Genomic DNA, 16,183 nt, shown 5'->3' on the forward strand with positions numbered 1-16,183 from the left:
CGGGACTTCAGGATCATGACCTGAGCCGAAGGCAGTTGCTTAACCAACTGAGCCACCCAGGCGCCCCTGTTTTTTTTTGGTTTTTTTTGATACTTCTTGTGGTTATATGTTTTTTTTTTCTTCCCTCCTCCTCCTTCCTGCAATCTGTTTAAGGCAGTTGTAAGATTGTTATAATAAAGTGTCAGTCAGCCCTAAACAAAGAAGGTATGGACAGGAGGAAGGAGAATGAAAAAGGGTATATCTGGAGAACTTAAGTTCTAGTTAAGGAAGATCTGAACTTTCTCTACAATCCTCCATTATACTTGAGTTGGCCTTTGGAAAGTGCTCCGGGAGAGAACGTTGCCATGTGAATTCCCAAGGTGCCTGAGTTAACGGGCCACAGCAGTGGTTCTCAAGTCTGTGTAAAGATCAGAATCACCTGGGAAACCTTTAAAAACTATTCCCCAAGATCGGGTTTATTAGATCTGGGGTGAGCATGGAAATCTCTATTTCTAAAATGTTCACTTGATTTTGATGGTAAATCCTATTTAGAAACCCTTGCTTGGTGGTATTAACGATAGAATTTGGGAATGGATGTTAGAGTGAGAGTGAGTACTACATGACAATTAAGCACAATAAAGAGGCCAAGTGATGTTTCCTATCACCGTTCTTTGGCAGAGAAAAGTCTGATGGTGGTCTTAATTAAACCTGACTTTTGGCATCAGCCTGTATAGCCATATCTGAGGAAAAGTCCCTTGTACAAGGGACCTAAAGGGGGGAGGTGAGGACAAATATTAGATATATAACATTACCTATTTTATTTCTGCAACTCTGATGTCAAGTTTACATTCTTTGATTGGCATGCTACACCTTGGGGAGGAAATTACAAATTAGAATGAGCACTTGAGAGGCATGCTTTCTTGGAACACGCTCAATTATAGTTGAGGCCATCCATTATCCACCAGCAATATTTACTGCTCTGAGAATATCGTTTCCACCTGCCTGCCTTCTGGCCAAGGGGGAAAGTAGAGGCTCTGAACAGCCAAGCCGGATTAAATGTGAACAGGCAGCTTTATTTTCTTTATCGTCATTGGACAAGCAAACTGAGCACATTTAAATTTCGGGATTATGAAAATTGAAGAGATTTAGGAGAAATTTACCTTCATCCTCACTTTTACTACATCTTGAAAAAGTGTCTAGACTGAGAAGCTATTTGAGGAATTTACTTAATGGCTCTTTTGTGGAGTGAAAAAGACTAATTAGTTGTTTTCATTGATAAGGTCCCCAGATAATTGTTCAAGTCTTTCTGTCAGCCTGGATAATAATAAAAGGAGTAGTTATGTAACCCAAATAATTCTTGACTATGTTGAAATCTATTTCTGCCTGTTGGCTCATCTCCCAAACATGAGTTTGGTTAGTTTAATGCCGTGGGTACCCCTCCCTGCACCTTCCCTTGTAGATGTGGCTCAGTAAATCGCACAGCTCAGCCTCCACCGGTTCTCTTTACATATTTCCCTCCACAAAGTCCCCCGATGTAACTGCTAAAATCTCTCTCCTCTTCCTCTCTGGGACCTTGATTGCCACACTGCCCTTTTTCTCACTTCCTTCCAAAATCTGGATCCCCTACACATGGCAATTGCTTTTGCACAGCTCCCTGGTAACTGGTCTTTGTTCTCGACTTTACTGATCCTCTCCATCCCAGCAAATGAATAAAATTAGCTATCCCAGCTTTAACACAACTACTATTACTATTATTACCATTATCCCTATCTTTACTATTACTACTCTTATTATCCTCACCAGCGATGTAGATGATAGTAAAATGATTCCAACTAGCTTCCGTTGACCACTTATACCAAGTGAGAAGTCCTTTGCATGCAGGTGAGAAAATAAACTCAGCGATTTGCTGACAGTCACCAGTTCCTAAATGGAGGCCAAATTTTAGAACATATGAGTTTGTAGCTTGTACTCTTTGTGTTATAATGGCATTTAAGTTCATCAATAGAATACATTAGTATAAATTTATGAAAATACCAACTTTCCTCCTGTTTACTAACTTGAGTGAATTTTTAGTCATTTTCATCGTGTTTTTCTGGGTGACTTCAACGTGAAAGCATGCACCGGATACCTCATTTCACCGTCTCTGGCAGAAAGACACGAAATGAAAGCCAAGTAAGAAATGAGAAGGGGATGGAAAAGATGAACTTTTGTCTAGAGTCAGTGGGGTGCTGGAACTGAGCTTGTGCTAGCTCAAAACTGCCAACTGTGTGCATCTCTCTCCAACTCTGGTCAGGGACTGTAGATCTGTAGCTGAGAATCAGCTATGGTGAGACTATTTACACCACCCACATCACCAAATGCTACTGTGCTTATTTCCTGTGGCTGCTCTGAGAGTATTCTGTAATCAAGGTGTTGGCAGGGTTGCGCTCCCTCTGAAGGCTCTAGGGGAGAATCTGTTTGTTGCTTCCCTCTTCCAGCTTCCGGTGGCTCCAGGTGCTCCCTGACCTAGGGCCATAGCATTCTCGTTTCTGCCTCTGTGGTCACATTACCTTCACGTCTTCTGTCTTAAAACTCTCACTGCCTAAGGATAGGTGGGACGAAATTTAGGGCCCACCCAGTGGATCCAGGATAAGCTCCTCCTCTTAAGATTCTTAATTGCATCATTTGCCATAAATAGTGTCATTCGTTCTTTTGCAACAGAAGGTAATTGTCACAGGTTCTGGGGGTTAGGACATGGATTTTGGGGGGCCACCATTTAGCCCACTACTGGTCCAAAGCAATTTCTCCTCACTTCCTTCCACATCCCAAAATTCATTTAAAAATACAAAAGTAATAAATAAAAACAACTTTAGGTTCCAGACTGGTGGGCAGCCCAAGATCAGCTGTCACAAATCCTTTATCAACTATCATTTTTTTTAAGATTTTATTTATTTGACAGAGAGAGACACAGCGAGAGAGGGAACACAAGCAGGGGGAGTGGGAGAGGGAGAAGCAGGCTTCCCACAGAGCAGGGAACTTGATGATTCGGGGCTCTATCCCAGGACCCTGGGATCATGACCTGAGCCAAAGGCAGACGCTTAACGACTGAGCCACCCAGGCGCCCCAACTATCATTTTTAAATATCTGAGAGATTGGGTGTCATCCCCAGAATTCCATTTTAGTTAAGTACCTACCAAAACTGTCAATAAACATTTCCTGATCCACACTCTATAAAAAGATTTATAAAATGGATGCAATTTTTTTTTGAATAATTGATAGTCTTTCTTACTTGGGGCTAGTACCAGAAATTTTACGATTCTCAAAAGTACCCTGTTCTTCCCCATGTAGGACGAACAAAAAACCTGGTTATTAGTAACAAGTACCAGAAACACCTAATGTCTAATTTTTTTAAAGTATATAATCCCAGTCTTATAGTAATATGATGATACTAGGGACATTTAGGGTCTCTGGTGAAAGACTGTTTCACTTTTCAGTGAAACTGTTCCAGTTTACCTAGGAGTAATCAGTTTACCTGGGAGTAACCCCCCGGAACTGCTGGTTTACCTGGATACCACTGGTGCTGTGGTAAATAAAAATGTTTACCTGGTGTGATACAGGAAAGAATGTTTCAGAGCAAATGCCACTAGGAAATTACTGGTGCAGTGAGAGCAGTGTGTACTAATTCAGTGTCAGCCCTGTCTAGGAAATTTCTTTATCACCTTGAAGGGTAGGTACAATTGATTAAATTATTAATACATTAAAATTAAAGTTTTACACACTGTTCCTTATAGGGGATGGCGCTGATGTTTTAAAAATTGTCAAGTGACACAGAATGGTGATCATATGAAAGACTTTTTTAACAATGTCCTAAATTCATGATTGGATTCTTTTTGTAAACTCCTCAGATTTTCTGTGTTTCTAAGCTTCCCTTTACATCACACATCTGGTTTCCTTTCTTTCAAAAGTATCCTAATGATAACTTTTCATGACCATAATCACAATCTTTTTTTTTAATATTTTCTTTTATTTATTCATTTGAGAGAGAGAGAGAGCATGAGCATGGGGGAGGGTCAGAGGGAGAGGGAGAAGCAGACTCCCAGCTGAGCAAGGAGCCTGATGTGGGACTCGAGCCCAAGATCCTGGGATCATGACCTGAGCTGAAGGCAGACGCTTAACCCACTGAGCCACCCAGGTGCCCTGACCATAATCACATTCTTAGATGAAAAATCTTTTTATAGAGTGTGGATCAGGAAATGTTTATTGACAGTTTTGGTAGGTACTTAACTAAAATAGAATTCTGGGGATGACACCCAGTCTCTCAGATACTTAAAAATGATAGTTGATAAAGGATTTGTGACAGCTGATCTTGGGCTGCCCACCAGTCTGGAAACTAAAGTTGTTTTTATTCATTACTTTTGTATTTTTAAATGAATTTTTAAAAAGAAAGTGTAACTATACTTATCATATTATTATTATCAGTAATTTCCAGTAGAGCTGGATTGCTACCAAGTTCCATCAGTTTTGTGGCTATTCTCAATTAGTTATTTGGCTAACACAAGTTGTTGCCTTGAAGATGGATTGACTCTTCTTTTTTTTTTTTTTAAAGATTTTATTTATTTATTTATTTGAGAGAGAGAATGAGAGACAGAGAGCACGAGAGGGAAGAGGGTCAGAGGGAGAAGCAGACTCCCTGCTGAGCAGGGAGCCCGATGTGGGACTTGATCCCGGGACTCCAGGATCATGACCTGAGCTGAAGGCAGTCGCTTAACCAACTGAGCCACCCAGGCGCCCAAGGTGGATTGACTCTTAAAAGCAAATTCCTTCTGCCTACATTCATGGAGCCTACGTTGAGTCCGGAAAGTGATCAAGCTTTAAATTGCTTTTCAGATATAGTTGGCCCTTAGGGCGTGCCACTAAACATCTGCTTCCTCTTGGACATTGAGTCTTAATCTTGGCTGTACATTAGAATCACCCAAGAGCTGATAAAAATCCTAATGGGCAAGGCCAATTACAGAGGAATCTCTAAAACTGGTGCTTAGTCTTCAGTAGTCTTTAAAGATTTATTTATTTATTTTAGAGAGAGAGGGAGAGAGAGAGATAGAGAGAGAGAGAGCTTGTGAGCAGGGGGAGGGGCAGAGGCAGAGGGAGAATCTCAAGCAGACTCCCCACTGAGTGGGGAGCCCAACATGGGGCTTCATCTCAAGACCCTGAGATCATGACCTGAGCCAAAATCAAGAGTCAGACACTTAACCAACTGAACCACCCAGGCATCTAGACTTTACTGTTCTTTAAACCCCCCAGGTGATTGCAATGTATGAGCAAGTTTGGAAACCAAGTCATTGCTTTAGGGAGAAATAATCGTCTCTCTTCTCCCAGGTAAACTGGAACAGTTTCACTGAAAACTGAAACAGTCTTTCACCAGGGACCCTAAATGTCCCTAGTATCATCATATTACTATAAGACTGGGATTATATACTTTAAAAAAATTAGACATTTAGGTGTTTCTGGTACTTGTTACTAATAACCAGGTTTTTTGTTCGCCCTACATGGGGAAGAACAGGGTACTTTTGAGAATCGTAAAATTTCTGGTACTAGTCCTAAGTAAGACAGACTATCAATTATTCAAAAAAAAATTGCATCCATTTTATAAGTTAATCATGCTGTATTTCTCACTCCACCCTCAGATATCTTACTTTACCATTTTATTTCTTATTGGCATTATATATTAGCATATATAGATAATGATATGACAGAGACAGGAGACACATTGAATAAACAGAAGAGGAAATAGTTAAATAGATTTCCAGATGTAAATTTTAAAAAATGCTAAAAATTTTAAACTATGGATTCTACACATTTTATAGACATGGCACATGCTCATTATAAAAAGTTCAAGAAATGCAGAAAATTTGAAAGCAATATACAAAGACAAATCTCATATTTAGAAATAACTAGTATTAATATTTCATAAAAATAACCCCAAATATCTTTCTGTGTATATGTATAGATAGAAGAATTATGTATATAGATATTTGTAAGAGAATGGGACTCTACTATACTTATTTTATTTTATTATTTTATTTTTTCTTAAGTAGCCTCCACAACCAACATGGGGCTTGAACTCATGACCCTAAGACCAAGAGTGGCATGCTCTACTGACTGAGCCAGCCAGGCGCCCCCATCATGTTTTTAATATTAAAATTGTTATATTTAATTTTGCTTGAATTAACAGAAGAAAAACATATTTAAATATAATAAAGAAATTGATGAACTTCAGAGATACATTTTGTATCATAAAAAACTCCTCAAAAGTTCAGAAAAGATAACATGAAAATCACTAAGAATCTAAAGTCAGCCTATTCCAATTTTATAGAGTATGAACCGATTTCTTGATATGGAATATGAAGGGTTAATATTTAAAAAATTTCTTCCACTTCCTTGCCACAACCTGCTGATTATTTTTACTTATAGTTTTACATTGTTGGTTTAGAGTATTTGCATTTCTCATATGCAACATAATGAGTACTTGAAAGTGAAATGAAGATATTTTTAGAAGAACAGAACAGAAAATTTGTCACCGGTGGATCAATATTAAAGAAAATTCTAGGGGAGCCTGGGTGGCTTAGTCGTTAAGCGTCTGCCTTCAGCTCAGGTCATGGTCCCAGGGTCCTGGGATCGAGCCCCACAGTTGGCTCCCTGCCAGGTGGCGAGCCTGCTTCTCCCTCTCCCACTCCCCCTGCTTGTGTTCCATCTCTCGCTGTGTCTCTCTCTGTCAAATAAATAAAATCTTAAAAAAAAAAAATTCTAAAGTGTGTTACCTGGGAAATGATTAGATAATTTGGAGATACAGGAAGAAATGAGAAGCTATGAAAGTATAAATATGTAGATAGATTGAAATTAACATTGACTATATAAAATTATATAAGAATAACTAATAAATTATACAATAAATTTTGTTGATGTTAAAAAATTTAAAAATTAGACTTTTTTTTACAATAAGTGTTTGTAATACTTGATATATATATATTTTACTCAGAAAACCAAGAAAGAAAAATGTTGAGAAAAACGTATGTATATTCTCTTAGGAATTTGGAGGTAATCACCAGAAAAACTAAGAACAGAAAGGTTAAATGAGTTAGAAATTCTTTTCTTTGGGCAATGAGATGGGGTATGAAGGATATGATCAAGGACTGATACTTTTGGTAAAAAGCCCTTTTGTATCATTGGAGTTTCTAAACATGTGAATGTACTGTTTTGTTAAAAATAAGTATGTATTTTTTAAACACAAAATTTAAAGTTTTAAAGTTTAAAGCTCCCTGAGAGCTCCATTATTTAATCTACAGCTCAACCTCTGAACTGACCCCTTTCTTCAAAGTCCTTTCTTATTTATGATATTTCTGTTTTATCATTATCTATTTTATTTTCTCTTTGAATTCAAGCTCATTGAAGGCAGGGACTCTTCCTCCTTACATAGTGTGGGTTATGAGTGTGTTTCAAAAGAGCTGTTTCTTGATCAACACTGGTATATTCCTGGAGGTCAAGGATATGAAAGAACAAGGATACCATTATGCCTACACAAAAATCTGTGCAAAACTAAGCTGCTCCGAGTGAGAATCACGTCTGGATTTGAGATTTAGAGAGAGAAAAGCTGAGTTTAAGAAGTTGTCTGAGAGAAGGAAAAATATGTTTGTTTAGAAATAATTGGTAGCTTTTCAGGATCCATAAGCTATATGAATAGTATAATTTTGGTGGCAAAAAGTAAATTCAAACTTTTTCCCTCCATCCCTAAGCTCATTTCTAAACTGTGGTATGATTCAGAGAAGGGTTTTTCCATTTCTCTCTTCTCTCTCTCTCTCTCCCTCTCTCTCTCTTTATTCTCCTTGTTGGGCCTTCAGAGTCAAAGATGAAGAGGGGAGACAAGTGGGGAAAAGGTCAATGTCTCTAATGTAATCATTGCTGTAGTTAACTGGTTTTTGGTACCTCTGTGGTGGTTTCCAAATGCTGGACCTCTCTTTCCTGATACTTTGAAACTTTATCTTTAATCTTTTCTCTATTTGAAGAAGTTCCTTTAGCTGATCTTTAAGGGTTTATCTGCTAGTGCCAGATTCTCATAGATTTTCTCATTTGAGAATGTCTTTATTTTCCCTTCATTTGTGAAGGGTAGTTTTACTGTATAGAATTGGCAGTTAACAATTCTTTTTCTTCAGCACTTGAAAATAAGGTACCACTTCCTTCTGGCCTCTTATGATTTCAAATGAGAAATCGACTGTCATTCAAATTGTTTTATTTCTTACTTTTATAGGCAATGTGTAGTTTCTCTGGATGCTTTTAATGATTTGTTTTGTTTTGTTTTGTTTTTAGTTTCTAGAAATTTAATTATGGTTTTTCCTGGCATGCATGTCTTTGAATTTATCTTATTTATAGATTGCTCCGCCTCTTGAATCAGTATGCTTCTGTCTTTCATCAAATTTGGGAAGTTTTCAACCACTATTTCTCAGAATACTCTTTCAGCCCCACTCTTTCTTCTCTTTCACTGGGACTACAATGATGCAAATGTTGGGTTTCTTGTTATTGTCCCACAAATCCCTGAGGCTCAATTTCTTTTTTTCAGTGCATTTTCTCTTTGTTGTAGAGATTGATTAGTCTACTGATCTGTCCTCAAGTTCACTGATTCCATGCTCTGCCATCTCTATTCTATTGTTGAGCTCATCCAGCAAGCTTGTATTTCTGTTATGTATCCTTCAAATTTATAATTTCCTTGTTTTTTTTTTCAGATAACTTCTGTTTCTTTGTTGAGATATTCTAACTTTTTCAATTTTCTCAAGAGAATTGTTTTTTGAAATATTTTTATGATAGCTGTTTTACAATCCTTGTCAGATAATTCTAATATCAGATTCATGTTGGTATTGATGTTAAGTGACTGTCTCTTCTCATTTAAGTTCTGGTTTTCCTAGTTCTTAGCATAATGGGTGATTCCCAGTCGCATTCTGGACACTTTGTTTATTATGTCAGGATACTCTTAGTTCTATTTCAATCCTTTATTTTTTTGTCAGTCAACCCTGTTTAGGTTTTCACTCAAGTTCCAGACTACTACTGTGGCCTGTAGTTCGAATGGCAGTTTGATTTTCACAGGCAGTCCTTGTTATTTTGTTCATCTGGTGATGTGGTGACTCCTACAGGTCCCTATTAGTGCTGCCTGAGGGGATGAAAAGCATTTCTTTGGACTGGGCACTCAGTGTCACTGGGTGGGGGAGAGGATTTTTAGGTTCATGGGTACAAAGAAGCTTCCAAGGCCAGGAACCTATTGTGGCTAAATTCATTTTTCCAGAACAAAGAGAAACGGAAAGATATTTTCTCAAAGGTGATAAGCCCAGAAGAGGCTATGAGAGCTCTTTATCTTTTGGTAAGGAAATGTTCCAGGCCGAAGGACTATTCTTATGCAGTCTAGTGAGGAGCAGAAGACTGCACCTCTCAAGAGTAGGAAACACAGCACCACATTAAAATACCATGACCAGTATGTTCCAGAGAAGTTGTACTCCAAAGAGTCAGAGCCTAAGGTCACCTCATAGGCCTATTAAGATTTTAAGTTGTTGAAGTTTTCCCTAAAGAGTGAAGAAGTACTTTCCCTTGGCAATGTTCTTAGATTTTTATTAAGAACATCTTATATTTTGGGATGCATGGGTGGCTCAGGCGGTTAAGTGTCTGCCTTCGGCTCAGCAGGGAGCCTGCTTCTCCCTCTGCCTGCCCTGCTTGCCACTCCCCCTGCATGTGTTCTCTCTTTCTCTCTGACAAATAAATAAATAAAATCTTAAAAAAAAGAACATCTTATATTTCATAATTTTTAAAATTAGTAAAAATATGAAAAAAATTCAGTAAGTTTTTAGGACAAACAAAAAATGAAAAAAGATTATGGCAACCTGCAAATATAACTACATTTATATTTGTGTGTCTTCTGACTTTTTTTTTTCCAGAAGAACTTTGAAGCCACAATCATTTTTAAGATGGATTCAGATCTATTTGTTTATTTTTCCAGCTTTGTTGAGGTAAAAATGACAAATAAAAATTGTATATGTTTAAGGTGTAAAATGTGATGATTTGACATATGTATATGCTATGAAATGAATACCACAATCAAATTAATACATCCATAACATAATTATCTATTCTTTGTGTGTGGTGAGAACAGTTAAGATTTACTCTCTTAGCAAATTTCAAGTTATATAATTTAGTATCATAAACTATAGTCATCATGCTGTACATCAGATCCCTAGAAATTATTCATCTTATAACTAAAATGTTTGAACACTTTGAACAACATCTCCACATTTCCCTAAGCCCCCAGCCCCTGGCAACCATCATTTTACTGTCTACTTCTATGAGTTCAACTTTTTTAGATTCCATATATAAGTGAGATCATATAGTATTTGTCTTTCTGTATCTGGCTTATTTCACTTAGCAAAATGTCCTCCAGATTTACGCAATGTTACAAATGGCAAGATTTCCTTTTTTTTAAATGGCTGAATACTATGCCATTGTAAATACATATATATATATCACAGCTTCATTGTCCATTCATCCATCCATGGCGAGCCTGTTACCAGATGCTCAGGTGTGTGTAGATTCTGTCTGATCCCTGGGCTGACAACACTGCCTTTAGGACTGTTGTCAGTAGGGCTGGTGCTTGGATAAGGGCCTACTTCAGAGCCCATAGTTGATTTGTACATGGCAGGTCTGTTATCAGCTGTGAGGATGATGTGACTCTCGCCAGATCTCTGGGAGGGCTCCCGTCAGGCCACTGGGAGGGTCCCTGAGCAGGCAGGACTGACTAGGCTGCAGCTGTGTGGAGCTGGAACTCAGTCACAGGACTATTTCAGGGTGTGAAGCAGACAGATGGCTGGTGGCAGGATGAAGGCCAAATAGGATTATTGTCCAGTCCACAGGGGGTTGGGACCATTTTTGGGTCTGAAATTGGAACAAAAGTTGGTGAGCCTGCCACCTACACATGGACCTGCCTTCTCAAAATTGTCCTCCTCAGTCTTTTGCTCCCTTGGCATTTTGCAACCCCCAATCTGGATCCCAAAGCTCCCACAAAGGCACTTTTGTCTATGGATAGCTTCCAAATTATTGTTGCTGTGGGGAAATATGAGTGAAGGACTTCCTATTCTGCCATCTTGTTGACATCAGTCTCGAAGTAAATAACCATTAGCTCTAACCTTTCAGAATTGTCCTTAAATATAAGTACATAAATGTATTCTACCAAAAACATATACATGCTTATACTATGAGTATTATTTGACTAACGTGGGAATGGAGTCATGTGGAAAAGAGAGGAAGAGTTTCAAACATCATTCTGGCTTAAGTGGGTCATAGAAGAGGTGGCGTGTTAGCGGAATTGACAGCTGTAGCATGGCTTCCAATCATACAACTTCTTGATCATTCCAGGAGCAGCTTCTGTCTTGGAGGTATGGCTCTCTACAGTGTAGTTTCTTGGACATACCCTGGAGTTCTTTCAGCAGTCCTAACAATGATCCTATAAACTGTTCTTTCCCCTGTAACTATTCTTCCTCATTAAACTAGCTGGTTTCCTAGTCTTCTGCTGTTGTACTTAGATTGATACACTTTTCTTCTTGCTGGCATCCCTCATGTCTTTGAGCGATTTTCTTGGACCCATCATCACTTTATTTTGGAGCATAGAGAAAAGAATCCTCTTTTCTTCTCTGGTAGGGAGTAGGTACAAATCATACTACTTCCTGCATGTTATTCTTTTTGAAGGATTCTCTCCTTTTCCTCTTCCCTAGTCTTTTGCTTACAAGGATAGGGGTAATGTTGGGGTGTATCAAAATCAGTTCAGATATCACTTAATAACCAGAGGAGGCATCTGGTCCTCAATTATTTGTGGCTCTTTTATCACAGGAGTACTTTAAACCTTTTTTTTTAAAGATTTTATGTATTTATTTATTTATTTATTTAAGAGAGAGAGAATGAGTGGGGGGAGGAGCAGAGGGAGAGGGAGAAGCAGACTTCATGCTGAGTACAGAGCTTGATGTGCCCCTTGATTCCACAACCCTGAGATCATGACTTGGGCTGACATCAAGAGTCTGCTACTTAATCGTCTGAGCCACCCAGGTGCCCCAGTACTTTAAATCTTTAAGTCCTCATCATTGGGTCCCAATTTACAATGATAAGGCAGTGAAACACTGCCATGTAACATCTGTTCCAGAGGCTATTGAAGAAATATTGATCAGAAAGTATTGTTAGCTGGGGCTTCTACTTTTGCAGTAGAGATGGAGAAAATGTACTGGTTTGAGCTATGTTCACAGGTCAAGGTGAGAGTTTGAAGGTGGAAGGCTGAAAGAGGGGCCTTTGGCAAAAATCCCTTTCAGGCCCCTGGCTTGAATGTGGCATTATTTCCTGAGATGGTGACCATGGGAGGAATGGTAGGGGGACAAAGATACAATATGATTTTGGACAAGTGTCAGATGTCTCATGGGATGTGCAAATAAGGGTAACAATAGGACAGCTGGTTCAAGAAGAGGGTCTCAGCTGAAGATGTAATGTTGCAGTTGTAGGGTTTGGAGCTGGGTAGATGAGATTGTCCAGACAGAAGAAAAGAAGCAAGTGAAAGGGGAAAGTAGTTGCTTTTATTGTTGTTTTTATTTTAAATAGAGTAAGATTTCTATGTTAGCATATTGATGGGAAGCAGTAGTGAGGGAGAGGTTGAAGATATAAAGGCTGGAGGGAGAGCTCTGAGAGGGAAGAAGGGACACAAGTTAGAATATGTGAAGAAGGGTTGGACTGTGTTTGGCCAAAGGACACTGTGGATTGATTGATTGTAAGCAGAAGGGAAGAGGAAAGTTTGGCTACAGACACAGATAAATTTATAGCCACAATTATAGAAAGTTGAAGGGTTCCCATCTTGGGACTCAGAAGCTTTTTGGTACCTAAGACGAACCAGTGTCACTGCTTTCTGCAGCCTTGCAATAAGCAGAGTTCATATTTATATGATTCTTTTTAGCAGAAATTTTATCAATAGTTCTTTTTTCTAAATTATCCCTCAGAAATCTGTATTTCCTGGGGAAAGCGAGGGGAACTGGTATAAACCTTTACATATGCCTGGACTCTCAGTGACTCAAAGGAAAAAAAGCGAAGGTTGAAAAGCTTCATAACACATAACACTTTGAAACTAAACTTTGGGGATCAAAAATGTACATTTTCTGAAAGAGACAAAATGATACACCTAATAGTAATTACCAGATTTTATTTTAAATCCAAGCTAATATTCATTGAAAGAATACTTAATCTTTCATACCCTCTTATTACATTTTTTTTTTCAAAATCTACCCACTCTGAGAATACTGATATTTTCTAGGCATTTAACTAATGAACTTCTTTTTTTTTTTTTAAGACTTTATTTATTTGACAGAGATATAGCGAGAGAGGGAACGCAAGTAGGGGGAGTGGGAGAAACAGGGTTCCCGCCGAGCAGGGAGCCCGATGTGGGACTCAATCCCAGGACCCTGGGATCGTGACCTGAGCCGAAGGCAGACACTTAACGACTGAGCCACCCAGGTGCCCCCTAATGATCTTCTTTTATTGCAGAGCCCATGCCAAAGATTGAGATACAAAGGACCCGCTACTACGAAATTGTTAGAAACCCACAGCAAAAGGACTGGGGCACTGAGTAAAAGGAGATGAGCCATCTGCAGGGAAGCATTTTTCCCTGTGATGTAGGGCCCCGGAGGCAGAGGGAGCACAGGCAAGATTGGCGATGTTCTTGCAAAATAACTGTGTGAAAGCCTCAGCCACTGTCATCATTCCCAGCGCGTTCTGGACCACGGAGTGGGGCAGCATTTCAGTACTGATGCATTTGCTGCCATTTGGGTCACTTAGTAGTAGCAGTAAAGAGATTAGGCACTTAATATTAACCGTAAAGAGAAGGGGAGGGGTGGGCAGGAAGAAGGAAGGTGACTGCCCATTTTGGTGCATATTTCCAAAGCACATTTCCTCTAAAAAGATTCTTGTTCATTTTCTTATCCAGTTCACAGCCAAGTGCTAAGCCCACCGGGCTTGGTCAAATGAGCCTGATTAAAACACTCAGGCATCATCAGGTCATGCGGGTCTAACCCTGATGAGTGTGCAATGCTTTTGGGAAAAGAAGACTTATGTGAATGAAATAACTAAAGAAAAGTTCTAGACAACAGCTGAGGAAGTATTAAATTGTGAGGAAGTGACAAATGCTGTTGGAATTCAGTAAAAAGATGAAGCACAGTGGCTTTGGGCATGAAGGAGAGATAGTGGAAGGAAGAAGGGGACCGGGGTAAGACCATTAGAAAGGAGGAGAGAAGCATATAGGAGGGATGTTGTGACCAGGGTTCCCTGGAGCAGGCATTGGGAAGCACTGGTGGTCGGCTCACTGCTGGGGCTGATGCAGACATGACCTGGAGAAAGGGAACGAGGGATGAAAAGGATCTGAGGCAACTCTCTGACCTGAGCACCAGCTCCTTAGTTTAACCCTGCCCTTTATGACTGATTAATTCAGTAATTAACAAGTCTATAATTCAGTTTCTTCTTACTGGTTCCTTGTTCATTCATTTCCTTTATGAACAAAACATGGAGGAATTCTAGAATGTTCTCTGACTGTGCCTGCATTTTAAGGCAGACTATTGATCAGGGCCTTTCTCTGAAAGCAGGTAGCCCAGACAAAGAGAGGAAAACAAGTAAGATGATAAAAGATGTGCCCTTGTGAGCGATGGGGCAGCTGCCCATGGCTAGGACTGGCTGAGTGGGCACCTGGGGTCACGTTGTGCAGTGCCAGCCTCTGGGTTTACTCATTAGTTCTTAGACCAAACAGGAGAATTATGCCTTGGCACCTTGAAAAGTCATGTTCTTTTGGAGCACTGTAGTTCTGAGTATTTAATCAGTGACAGGTGAAGGGTGAGAAAGCGTTCTCCAGAGAGCTGCTGACAGTTCGCCTGCGTTTACTAATTTCTCAGGGCTACTCCACGGTGATGAACTCAGCACCGCAAATTGACCGGCTACATCTGCTGGCATGATTTGCTCTCTTAGCAAAGCCAAGCCAACCTATTTTCTTACTTAAATAAATAATAATAATAAAAAAAACACCACTTTATTTTCCACTGCACTTGAACATTTCTTTCACTGGAATTTCTATGTATTCTTATGTTTTGCAATATTATATATACTCTTATAAGTCATCTCAAATGTTTTTTTGAAGGAAGCAAAATATAATAATACTTTTTCTTTGGTTTAAATAAGGAACTAGGAGGGGAAAAAACCCCTAGGAGAAACCATCTAGGATATTTACCCGCCAAGAGGTAGGATTAAACTAACCCCTATGGTCTGTTTTTATAGGCTTTCCAGGAGAATAACATGTATCGCTGTAATACCTTTTAATATTTACTAGGGCTCAACGTCAGGAATTTCTTTATGTTTAACCTAAATTCATAGGTTGCATTTTATTTTATTTCTTTATTATTATTTTTTCTAAAGATTTTATTTATTTGACAGAGAGAGACACAGTGAGAGAAGGAACACAAGCAGGGGGAGAGGGAGAGCAGGGAGCCTGATGCGGGGCTCAATCCTAGGACCCTGGGATCATGGGATCATGACCTGAGCCAAAGGCAGACGTTTAATGACTGAGCCACCCAGGCACCCCATAGGTTGCATTTTAATAAGAGTTCCTCTTTTACTCATCTCAGGGGTGTTCTCTCCCCCTTGTTTCCAGCTCTTAGTCGTCCCTGTCCAGCCTCAAAGTCATGCCTGGGAGGTGATCCCACCACATCTGATAAGTCCCTGGGGGCCTCAGCCCTGGGTGTGGTAGGCACAAAGCTTTGAGGGGAGGCTGCGTGATGGGTGTGTGTGGACTCATACCTGAGGACCACCAGCACCACTCTCCAGACGGCTGGCAACTGGCCAGGAGGGGTCCTGATGTTTGGGGCAGGTAGGTGGTTGCAGGCCCGTGGGACTCCGTTGAGTTGTCCCCAGGCCCCATGGTGCTAGGGTTAGCTCTGCGGGACTTTTGGGCCTTTGTGGTTTCCCATTTCAGGGTCATGTATTCCAGCCCTGGGGTCTCCTATGAGATCAGTCAAGGAGAGTATCAGCTATGCTCCCATCTCCTACTCTTTCTCTCTAGCCCCCTTGGTGTTTTCACACCATTCCTCTTTAGACTTTTATCCTCACTGATGCAAGGCACATAAAATATGGT

The 16,183-nt window shown here is 39.7% G+C and overlaps 1 pseudogene; it reads right to left on the minus strand.

Moving 5' to 3' along the window:
* The window catches only part of LOC113925466, a 41,149-nt pseudogene extending 25,179 nt beyond the window's left edge, over positions 1–15,970 (minus strand).
* Positions 15,971–16,183: the final 213 nt, after the last annotated feature.

The sequence above is a fragment of the Zalophus californianus genome, chromosome 2, assembly GCF_009762305.2.
Source record: "Zalophus californianus isolate mZalCal1 chromosome 2, mZalCal1.pri.v2, whole genome shotgun sequence".
NCBI classification, from domain to species: domain Eukaryota; kingdom Metazoa; phylum Chordata; class Mammalia; order Carnivora; family Otariidae; genus Zalophus; species Zalophus californianus.